Below are 12,219 nucleotides of genomic sequence, written 5' to 3' on the forward strand. Positions count from 1 at the left end.
TGGTGGTGGTGCTTCATTTCACTTGCCCCATGATCTCTTCCATTCCACATCATTGTACAGTATTCACTTTTCATTTTTTTTTTTTTTGATTGCTTGTCACAATTTGTTTTAAAACTGGAATGTTTCCATTACATTTCAGTACAGAATTACATGAGGAAATACAGTCAAGAAGGTTTTTTCACTTAACTTATGTGGAACCCAAACCTAAAAGAAATGAACATAAGCAAGCTGGTACAAATGATTTTCAACACTTGATCTGGGTATTTTGAATATGTCAGCTATCTCCCACATAGTATAACACTGATTATTGTCCATCTTGATTTGATCACTATCAACTTCAACTGTTCTACCTGACCATGGAGTATCATCCAGCAAGAAATCTCCAGCATGAAACTTCACAAACCACTTTAACACATTTGATCAGTCACAGCACTTTCTCCACACGCTGTACAAATCTTTTTTTCAAGTGCATTTTTACCTTTTTTGAAATAATAAAGCATAAGACACCAAAAATGTTGCTTTTATCTTCCATCTTCAATATTAAAATGGCTACACAAAAATTCACCAGTTTTGAGGTTCTTTTTAAATGCACGCTGATATGACAGTTGTCAGAGTATAATCTAACAAAATTGTTTCGAATGAAGTTAAAGACAACTAAGTGTTCCTAGAGCCATCTTATAGAAAAGACCAAATAAACCTTTTGGCCAACCCATTCGATTGCCTGTTTATTATTATAAAATATATAACTCAGGAAGGGCCTAACTAAACAAATGCAGAAGGCAAGGCATGAGAAAAAGGAGTGGCGTTTCCGTGCCCTCATCAGGAGCACTATTTCCTGGCACCACTGTGTGTTCACCAACCTGAAGCTCTTCAAACCCTTTGGGCTTTTACAGAGACTTATTCCATAGGCATGACTGATTTATTCATTGGTCATTGGTGATTGATTCAACCTCCAGCCCCTCTCCCCTCCCTGGATGTTGAGGGATGGGACTCACAGTTCCAAACCTCTAATCATGTCTGACACACTGGCAACCAGCCCCCATTCCTTAAGTGCTTTCTAAAAGTTACCTCATTAACATAACAAAAGACACCTTAATTACACTTAGGAAATTCCAAGGTTTTTAGGAGATCTCTGTAGGAAATGGTGACAAAGAACAAATATAAATTTCTTATTATACATCACAATATCACATGATGTCAGTAGGGTGAGCCCTAATCCAATATGACTCTATCCTTACAAAAAGGAGACATTTGAACACAGAGACACAGCCACAGAAATAAACGCCAGGTGCACGTGAAGGTAAGAGAGGCTGGGACCTGGGACCCTTTCACTGCAGTGCTTGCACCTGGACAAATGTCTCCCAGAGCAACAAAATACAAAGAAACTGTAAGGGACTAAAAATAACTGCACACATGCGCAGTTGGGTCAAATAGTGAACAATAAGATACAAGATGACCAGAAAACAAATGCCACTTCTGAGGTGCTGGGAGAAAAAGCAGGGTTCTGAGTGTGCACCCTGCAAACAGCACCACCAGAGGGGGTGAGCAGAACACCTAAAGCCACCCCCTCCGCCCAACTCACCGATCCACCCCTACCATCACCTCATTTAAAGAACCACCTTGTCCCCCACTCAGGGAGCAACCAAGGAGCACTTGTCACTTGTTTTCACTCCCTTGTGTTGTAGCATGAGTCTCATTAAAGCCTTGCCTGAATTTATCATCTGGCCTCATCAATTTCTATTGATTAAAGAATCCCAGAATCTGTGTAAGTAACAGATGGAGATCAGGGTGACGCGAATACAAGACAGGGAACACCAGAGATGGCCAGAAAACCATCAGAAGCTAGGCTTGGAATCTCTCTCGGAGGAAACCAATCCTACAATTGCCTTGGTTTTGGACTTCTAGCCTCCAGAACTGCACGACAATAAGTTCCTATTGTATAAACATCCAGGGTGTGGTAGTTTGTCACAGCCTCCAGTTAAAAAAGAGACAACAGGCCCTAAATGGGGTAACTTGTGCTAAGCCCCAAGTCAGCAAAACAAGACTTAAAACCTAATCTAACTACAATTTCAGTCTCTCCTAGGAATGCAGTCTTAACCAGTCATCTTGGAACTTCTTGGTCGGCACTAGTGACAGACTCTGCCTGATAGTGAAGTGAAGTCGCTCAGTCGTGTCCAACTCTTTGCGACCCCATGGACTGTAGCCTTCCAGGCTCCTCCCTCCATGGGATTCTCCAGGCAAGAATACTGCAGTGGGTTGCCATTTCCTCCTCCAGGGGATCTTCCCGACCCAGGGATCGAACCCGGGTCTCCCTCATTCCAGGCAGATGTTTTAACCTCTGAGCCACCAGGGAACCTATCTCCCAAAGGAAGGGGATCTTGTCAGAAATAATCCTTTACTTTATTTATGATTTCCTATCCCACCCATTTCTGACTTTAAAAGCCTTTCCTTCTTTGCAGCTCTTTGTAATTTCCTTTCTATTTGCTAGATGGGATGTTGTCTGATTCATGAATCATTCAGTAAAGCCGATTAGGTCTTCAAATTTACTCAGTTGAATTTTGTTTTTTAACAAGCTCTAGCAAACTAATACATAAGTCAATGCTAAAAACAAACCCAAATTCCAAAGGAAACCACACACACACAAAAAACCTACAGAAAACAAGTTCACTTTTTCCATAATCATACTGATGTTTATTTTCATAGATAATTGATGGTAGTACAAAAAAATGACTCTCAAAATAAAGTCTTTACACATAGATAAACCTTAGGTCAGACACTAAAGAGACTCTTAAAAGAAAGAGGAATATTCTATAGAGAAAGAGAAAGGAATAATTTAGAGTGCATGTATTTTAACAGAAACTAAGATGGAATTTTCAAGTATACAAATGGAACAGAACAATAAATAAGGTTAAGAGACAAGTGCACTTTCTTAAGAAAATGATGAAATCACAAATGCCAGAATAGATTAAGAAGATAATAATAAGCTGTCGAAGAGAATCCATTTGGACATATCTTTTTAAATTTTAATTCTTCACAAAGAATTATAAAATGCTATATTTGCATATTTTATCATTACTTTTTAAGTCTTCAGTTCCTTGAAGTTTCTTACTAAAGAATTGTCAGTAAAAAGATGTGGAAAAAGCTGTTTTGTATTGAATTTGAATATATTATTCACTTAATTACAACCTTCAGGTAAAAAAGGTTTTCTAATGTAGTTTCATCTAAAATTAATAAATGCTCAATGAATTCAAATATTTATGTGCTACAAGGTTTATTAACATTCCTATTTTATTTATTTTTAGCTTTCTTAAAGCTTATCTATTGCCCACAGGCTTGTGATACACATATCACATAGTAAAAAGGCAAGATTCATTTAAATTCTTAGATAATAGAATGAATACAAACATGGCTACATTATTTCAGAACTGCCAAATTCAAAACTGAAGATTAAAGTTTTTATTTACTATTAATTAATATTATATTTATACATAGGGCTTCCCAGGTGGCCCTAGTGGTAAAGAATCCATCTGCCAATGCAGGAGACATAAGACACGTGAGTTTGATCCTTAGGGTGGGAAGATCCCCTGGAGAAGGAATGGCAACCCACTCTAGTGTTCTTTCCTGGGAAATCCCATGGACAGAGGAGCCTGGCAAGCTACAGTCCATAGGGTCTCTGAGTTGGACACAACTGAAGCAACTTAGCATGCACACATGTACATATTTATACATGAAGAGAGTGCAAACAAGTGGAAAAGTTACCAACAGACTTATAAAATGATATTTAACATGAAAATTGGTACAATTTTTGTAGCTTAGGGGGAATGCTACTGCATAAATACCTCCCCCATCTATTGAATGATGGCAGAAATTATTAGAGTGATTGATTCCTGAATAATACAAATATTTTTAAAGAGGACAACATTTTAAGCTATCCTCAACAAAAACATTTAGGATCTCATCCTAAGTGCACATTTTTATATCTGTTCAGTCGGCACTGGGGGAGAGAGTGAAGGAACGAAGCACCTGGAGCTGGAAGCATCAAAACTGGACTTCCTCGGTGGTCCAGTGGTTCAGACTCCTCACTCCCAATGCAGGGGCCCTAAGTCTGATCCATGGCCAGGGAACTAAGATCCCACATGGAAAAACTAAAGATACCACATGCTGCAACAAAAATCAAAGATCCTGTATGCCACAAACGCAGTCAAATAAATAATTTTTTTTTTTTAATGAACATCTTCTCAAGTAAACTATGCTTTGGAACTCAGAGCCCCAGACACTGGATAGACTTGTGCAAACCATGGTCTAACTTCAATTTATTTTCAAACATTTATTGAGTATCTGTTACACACAAGACACTGAGCTAGGTTTTATGTCAGATACAAATATAAAAAAGGTATAGTGACCATCTTCAGAAGCTTACAATCTGTAGGGGTACAAAATAAGTTTAACATTTGCTAACAACACAGGCAGTATAGTATGATCAGTAAGAACAAAGACCCAAGAGTTAAACTGGGTTGAATTGTGACTCTAACCTAACAAGTCATGTAATTTCTCTGTGCTTCAGTTTCTCATCTGTGCAGTGAGAACACAGATTGTTATGAGGACTAACTGAGTTAATTAATGTAAAGCACTTAGAGCAGTGTAAGCAATAAATCTGAGGTAAGGGTCATTTGAGAAAACTAAAAACAATGTGCAACAGAATCCAAGAGAGGGCAAGATGGCATTCAGTGGGAAAATCAGGAATACTGTCCTAAGATAGAGAGCATAAAGCAGACAATATTAGTCATCTCCCCTCTCCCCATCGTAGACAAAAGAGCTTCTCCACCTTTTTAGAAAGTACTTCTGCCATCCTGTTGCCTGACAGGTTCACTTCATGTGTGGGTAGTACTGTAACATATTCTTTTTCTTTTGTTTGCTCTTCCTGCTTGGTCACAGTGAGAATAACTTGTGCTAAAACTGTCATTTTATAACCAAAAGATGTCAACATTCCACACACAGTCTTTGCAAGAATGTCAGGATGAATTTTTATGATGCAAGAGTCATGAATATCCTTCCACATTCATCTATTTTTAATATGTGAAGAAGTAAGTGCTTGTTTGCTAAGGGAAAAGAGAATACGAGATGAATTTGGTTCACATCATGGTACTGATTTTTTAGGATGGCACAGATATTGGTGTGGTTATGACTCAACCAGTAGTCTATACAAATAAAAATAATTTATCATGCTTACTCAAAGTAAAATAGGAATGCCTTCTCAAATATTTGTACATCATATATGTCTAAGTAGTGTCTGCTTCTTTGCAACTCCATGGACTGTAGCCCACCAGACTCCGCTGTCCATGGGATTTTTCAGACAAGAATACTGGAGTGGGTTGCCATGTCCTCCTTCAAGGCATATTCCCAACCCAGGGATTGAACCCATGTCTCTTACGTCTCCTGCATTGGCAGGTGGGTTCTTTATTATTAGCACCACCTGGGAAATTCTGTACATCATATACAACTTATTTAAAAATAAGTCTTAAAACTGTATAAACTTTTAAAATATTAACTTTTTAATTTTCCTTTAACTTTTAGTGTATATATATATATATATATATACACTAAATATATATATCCCAAAAGATATATTGCAGTGGTAACCTCCACCCACATACCTATAAATATCACCTTACATGGAAATAGGGTCTTTGCAGATGTTATCAAATGATGAGCTCATCCTGGATGACAGTGGTAATTAGGGCAACAGTGGAAACAGTGTCAGACTTTATTTTTCTGGGCTCCAAAATCACTACAGATGGTGACTGCAGCCATGAAATTAAAAGACGCTTACTCCTTGGAAGGAAAGTTATGACCAACATAGATAGCATATTCAAAAGCAGAGACACTACTTTGCCAACAAAGGTTCGTCTAGTCAAGGCTATGGTTTTTCCTGTGGTCATGTATGGATGTGAGAGTTGGACTGTGAAGAAGGCTGAGCGCCGAAGAATTGATGCTTTTGAAGTGTGGTGCTGGAGAAGACTCTTGAGAGTCCCTTGGACTGCAAGGAGATCCAACCAGTCCATTCTGAAGGAGATCAGCCCTGAGATTTCTGTGGAAGGAATGATGCTACAGCTGAAACTCCAGTACTTTGGCCACCTCATGCGAAGAGTTGACTCATTGGAAAAGACTCTGATGCTGGGAGGGATTGGGGGCAGGAGGAGAAGGGGACGACAGAGGATGAGATGGCTGGATGGCATCACTGACTCGATGGAAGTGAGTCTGAGTGAACTCCGGGAGTTGGTGATGGACAGGGAGGCCTGGCGTGCTGCGATTCATGGGGTCGCAAAGAGTCGGACACGACTGAGCGACTGATCTGATCTGATAAGAAGAGGGAAATTTGAACACAGAGATACAGCAGATAGACCCAAAGAGAAGAAGGTGGTATAATGAAGGAAGAGACTAGAGTGATGCAGCTTAAACCCAAGGAATGCCAAGAATTACAGGCAAACACCAGAAACGAGGAAGAGGTGAGGAAAGATTCTTCTTCAGACTTCAGAGGAAGTCAGGCCTTGCTAACACCTTGGTTTTAGCTTTCTAGTCTCTGATAGAATAAAGATCTCTGTTTTAAGCCACCTGGTCTTTATACTTTGTGATGGCAACCCCAAGACACTAACACAGTAGGTTAGTTCATTCACTCGGCGATGCTTATTGCATCTGCCACGTGCTGAGCACTGTACCAAGCAAGTGCTGCAGATACTAAGAGCAAAGGCAATGAAGTCCCAGTTCTTGGGCACTTGTGTTCTTGCAGAGAAGACAAACATTAAACAAACTAACATTCATGCAACTGAATGCAAACATCCTACCTAAAGCACCTCTTTCAAGTCATCCTAACACAACAGTTTAATTTTCTTTCTAATCTTCATCTACATAATGAAATTACTTGTTTTTTCCTATGACTGGTTAAGTCTCCTCTCATTCCATCTCCAGTTTTTAGAAGAGTACATGACATTGTTGACACCCAATAATTCCTGAAAGAATGAATGAATGAAAGAGAAATGGTACAGAATAACAGAATATTTATTAAGGAGATGTGACCTTTTCTAAAAGATCAAAACAGCCTTCCCTGTGGAAATTACATTTGGGCAGTGTTATAAATAGAAGTTAACTGCTCACCAGGGACGAATGAAAGTTAATTTAAAAAAACAGACAGGAAGAGTGTTCTAAGCAAAGAAAATAGCATTTATGAAGGCCCTGAGGCTTTAGAGAAGAGAATACAGTACATTTTAGAAATTCATAGGTCAAAGTGGCTAAGAGCCAAAAAGTGAAAGTGGAGGCTCCATCAAGGTGAGTCTGGTGAACCAGGCAGTGGCCAGATCATTGATTAAGTATTGAGCACTGATTAAGGATTAAGCATTTTGACCCTTTCCAAGTAGACAATGGGAAATTTTGGCAGGGTTCTCAGAAGGAGAGTGAATAAGCATATTTGCCTTTCAAAAATTTCTCTCTGTCTCCTGACTAGGTATTGAAAGTTAACAAGAATGGATGTGGAGGGATGAGTTAGGGGCTGTACAGCAGTCTGGATGAGAGATAAGGATAGCTCAGAGCAGGAAACTAGCTACAGAGAAAGATTCAAAGATTATATAAGTATTAAAAAAAACAAGCAGAAGATTGTAATGGATTAAATGTGACAGAGTTAAGGATGAGAACAAGGTTTCTGGTTTGTGCTGCTGGGTCAATGAGGTATCATTTCTTCTGAAAAGAAGCTAGAAAAGAATCAGGTAGCAAAGGATGGGTAAGAGTTTAGTTCTGACTATGTTGAATTAAGATTCTGATGACATATCCACAGGCCAATGCTGAGTAAACAGGGTCTAGGTCTAGGTCTTGGTGGAGAGGCCTGGGCCAAAGACATCACTGGAAGGAATCACAGACGTAGAGATGGTGACTGATCAAAGTATGTAGAGAGAAGAGAGAAAGGTCTTGGATTATGTCTTGAGAAACTAAGGCACTTGGATATATCCTTAATTTCTTTACAATCTAGAGGAAATATTTTTAATTTCTTGAAAATAAGTTCTCCATTTCTTAATTTGCTTTAAAAAATTAAACACATGCTTAAAAATTTCAAATGTCCTGAATTTTACTTTTAACATTGAGATGCTAAATTTTACTTAACAGTGATGATAAAATTTAATTTGCTTCAGATATCCATCAATGATAAACTTATAGCAACTAAACCACTTGCATTTACTCTGTACATTTGTCAACCCCAAGTAAATTTTGAACACATTCTTCATATAAGGTATCAACTTGCCTTGTAACACTCAAGCTTTCTGTATAAAGATCAGTGTGCTGTTCTTAGTCACTCAGTCGTGTCCGACTTTTGCGACCCCAAGGACTGTAGCCCGCCAGGCTCCTCTGTCCATGGGGATTTTCCAGGCAAGAAAACTGGAGTGCGTTGCCATGCTCTCCTCCAGGAGATATTCCCAACCCAGGGATTGAACCCAGGTTTTCCACACTGCAGGAGGATTCTTTACCATCTGAGCCAACAGGGAAGCCTATAAACATCAATATACAAACTCAAATCCAAGAGTATTGTCACCAGATTGAATTCTCATTCCCTTCTCAACTTTGAACTGCTCTTTTATTTTCAATATGCCTTTGGATTACTGAGAACTTGATGACCAGAAGAGAGGCAAGAAACAGTGAAATGACTTAATACCATGACTAATTCACAAAACTAACTTTGGGTTATAAAAGTGTGAAAACACATGCAGGAGGCAATAACACATACAGAGTTTTCTTTCCAGAAACTGCTTTTGAAATGGGCAACATTAGGGGATGTTTATAGAATCTATTTTCCACTTAATTCAGGGGTCCAGGGGGGAAATGCAAGTTTTAAGATGCCTTCTTAATATTTACAACACAAAGATTATTTAAAACCAATCCATCCTTAAGAGCCTTTCATCTTAAAATTTATCTATTCTGTCCCTTTTCATCATCCTTTATTCAAAAATTGATTATAAAGTCATGAACACTCTCTTCTTTCCTTACTATTTACATAAAACTTACCAGAGATGATTGCAAAGAATAAAAAATTTCAGAATTCTAAGCCTTTTTAGAAGTCATTTGGTTCCATTTTATTTTCGTAGGTAAGGAAACAGAAGCTCAGAGACTGACTTCTCCTGCTCTACTTTTACTTTTCTTTGGTTCAAACCAGTACATCAGCACTTAAATGTAATAAGTCACTTTTCCACATTTTAAAGGGAAACTTTGTGCTGAATTAGACACTATCTATCATTACAGACAAGTTTTACCTCACTATCAGTGAGCTTCACTTTAATAGTAGCCAAATCAACTTCCCAATTATCTTTTAATAGTTTCTGGCATCCCATATTAAATAGAATGAAACTCTTAGGAAAGAATATCAGTGTACTTCATTTTGAGCTTCCCTTCTCTCTACTTCATTATGAGGAGATATTTAGAAGGCTCCTCTACCCCAGTATAAAGTAAAATCTGTATTTCCATGATGAGTCTATCTTACCTATACTTTATAATATGAAGGAGAATTTTAAAAGGAAATCATAAACCTTCACATCTTATCACAAAAATAGGAATTTGACTTCCACTGTTCCAGAATTCTCACTTAACAAAAACAGTCTGTAAATGCTGAATTTTATAAAACAAACAAACAAAAAGGGATTACAAATATATTTTTACCTCCTCTTAAAGTTTACTGCATTTGCTTCTCATTTCTCAAAGTGGCCTTTGGAAATATTGCAATCCTCAATTCATGAGCAGGGAAAAACATTCATTCCTGACATAATGAAGTAATTTTAGAAATGAGTTTCTAAAAGTAATAGGGTATCGCTATGGACACAGGGAGGAGAAGGAAATTTTCATCTAAGTATGACTCAATATCCACAATCTCAGAATATACATTTATGTAATGGGAGAATTAGGTATACACTTAAGACTTTCTCTTGTTCTCACTGTAACTAAATAAAATCCAAACTCCTCACTGAGTTGCAGAAGATCCATCACCATTTTGACACTGCCTAATGCCAGCCTCATCTCAGAACTCTCCTCTGCTCTTTAGCTATCCAGCATGTGCCCCTTGAAAATGACAACCTATATCTGACTTCAAGATCTTTGTTTTAGCTTTATCCAATGCCTGGAATATTCTCGCTCAATCTTCTCATAGCAGAACGGCTTTCCCTGAACATCCCATCTATATACACCCGCCCACCTCAGGTCTTTACCACTATCCTGCAGGACAATTGCTACTACCTAAAATCATTGCTATTAAAAGGTTTTTTTAATCCATCCTTCCCCACTAGATTGTAAAACTAAATAAGAAAAGGGAATCTAATCCAAATTTGCTGCTTGGTTCCCAGGCATGTAGATCATGCCCAGCATGTAACTGATACTCAATTAATAGATATTAAATGCACCACCACCACCACTAAAAGAATGTAAAGTTGATATTGATCTAACGTGACCTTTTATTCATTCAACTATATTTATTGTCTCCTATGTGTAAGATACAGAGAAGGCAATGGCACCCTACTCCAGTACTCTTGCCTGGAAAATCCCATGGATGGAGGAGCCTGGTGGGCTGCAGCCCATGACATCGCTAAGAGTCGGACACAATTGAGCGACTTCCGTTTCACTTTTCACTTTCATGCATTGGAGAAGGAAATGGCAACCCACTCCAGTGTTCTTGCCTGGAGAATCCCAGGGACAGGGGAGCCTGGTGGGCTGCCGTCTATGGGGTCGCACAGAGTCAGACACGACTGAAGGGACTTAGCAGCAGCAGTAGCATGTGTAAGATACAGATAAGAAAATGGCAAATGGCAATCCAGTATTCTTGCCTGGGAAATCCCATGGACAGAGAACCCTAACAGGCTATGGTCCAAGGGGTTGCAAAGAGTCAGACATGACATAGCGACTCAACAGCTGTGTAAGTTGAGATACAAGTTATGTGTAAGATAACTTGCTAGGTACTTCCTAATAGTAAAATTCTTCAAATTGGGAGTTTGGGATTAACAAATATAAGCTACTATGTGTGAAATAGGTAAACAGCCGAGACCATCCATATAGCATAGGGAATTATACTCAGTATCTTGGAATAACTACACATATACATGTTTGTATGTGTGTGTGTATTCCTGAAACACTTTGCTATACATTTGAAACTAACACAATATTATAAATTAACTACACTTCAATTAAACAAACATAAAACAAAAAATACAAAAAAAAAAGTGCCAAGAAAAAAATTTCAAATATCAGAAGGAAAAACATAACCCATAAGTGATTAATCTCCAAAATATACAAACAGATCATGCAGCTCAATATAAAAAAAGAAAACCCAATCAAAAAATGGGTGGAAGATCTAAACAGACATTCCTTCAAAGAAGACATACAGATGGTCAACTGGCACATAAAAAGATGTCCAAAGTCACTAATTATTAGAGAAATGCAAATCAAAACTACAATGAAGTATCACCTCATACCATTGAGAATGGCCATCATCAAAAAATCTACAAACAGTAACTGTTAGAGAGGGTGTAGAGAAAAGGGAACCCTCCTACACTGTTGGGAAGGTAAACTGGTGCAGCCACTATGGAGAACAGTATGGAAGTTCCTTAAAAAACTAAACACAGAGCTACCATATGACCCAGCAATCCCACTCCTGGGTGTATATATGGAGAAAACCATAATTTGAAAAGACACATGCACCCCCGTGTTCACTGCAGCCCTATTTACAATAACCAGAGCATGGAACCAGCCTAAATGTCCATCAACAGAGGAGTGGATAAAGATGTGGTACCTATATATGATGGAATATTACTCAGCCATATAAAAAAATGAAATAATGCCATGTGCAGTGCATTGGATGGACCTAGAAATTGTCATACTGAGTGAAATAAGTCAGAGAAAGACAAATATCATATGATATCACTTATATGTAGAATCCAAAGAAAGTGAAAGTGAAGTTGCTCAGTCATGTCTGACTCTTTGCGACCCCGTGGACTGTAGCCTATCAGGCTCCTCCATCCATGGAATTCACCAGGGAAGAATACTGGAATGGGTTGCCATTTCCTTCTCCAGGGGATCTTCCCGACCCAGGTATCAAACCTGTGTCTCCTGCACTGCAGGCAGACACTTTACCCTCTGAGCCACCAGGGAAGGCGTAGTATCTAAAAAAGGATACAAATGAATTTATCTACAGAACAGAAA

The sequence above is a fragment of the Bubalus kerabau genome, chromosome 1, assembly GCF_029407905.1.
Source record: "Bubalus kerabau isolate K-KA32 ecotype Philippines breed swamp buffalo chromosome 1, PCC_UOA_SB_1v2, whole genome shotgun sequence".
Classification (NCBI taxonomy): Eukaryota; Metazoa; Chordata; class Mammalia; order Artiodactyla; family Bovidae; genus Bubalus; species Bubalus kerabau.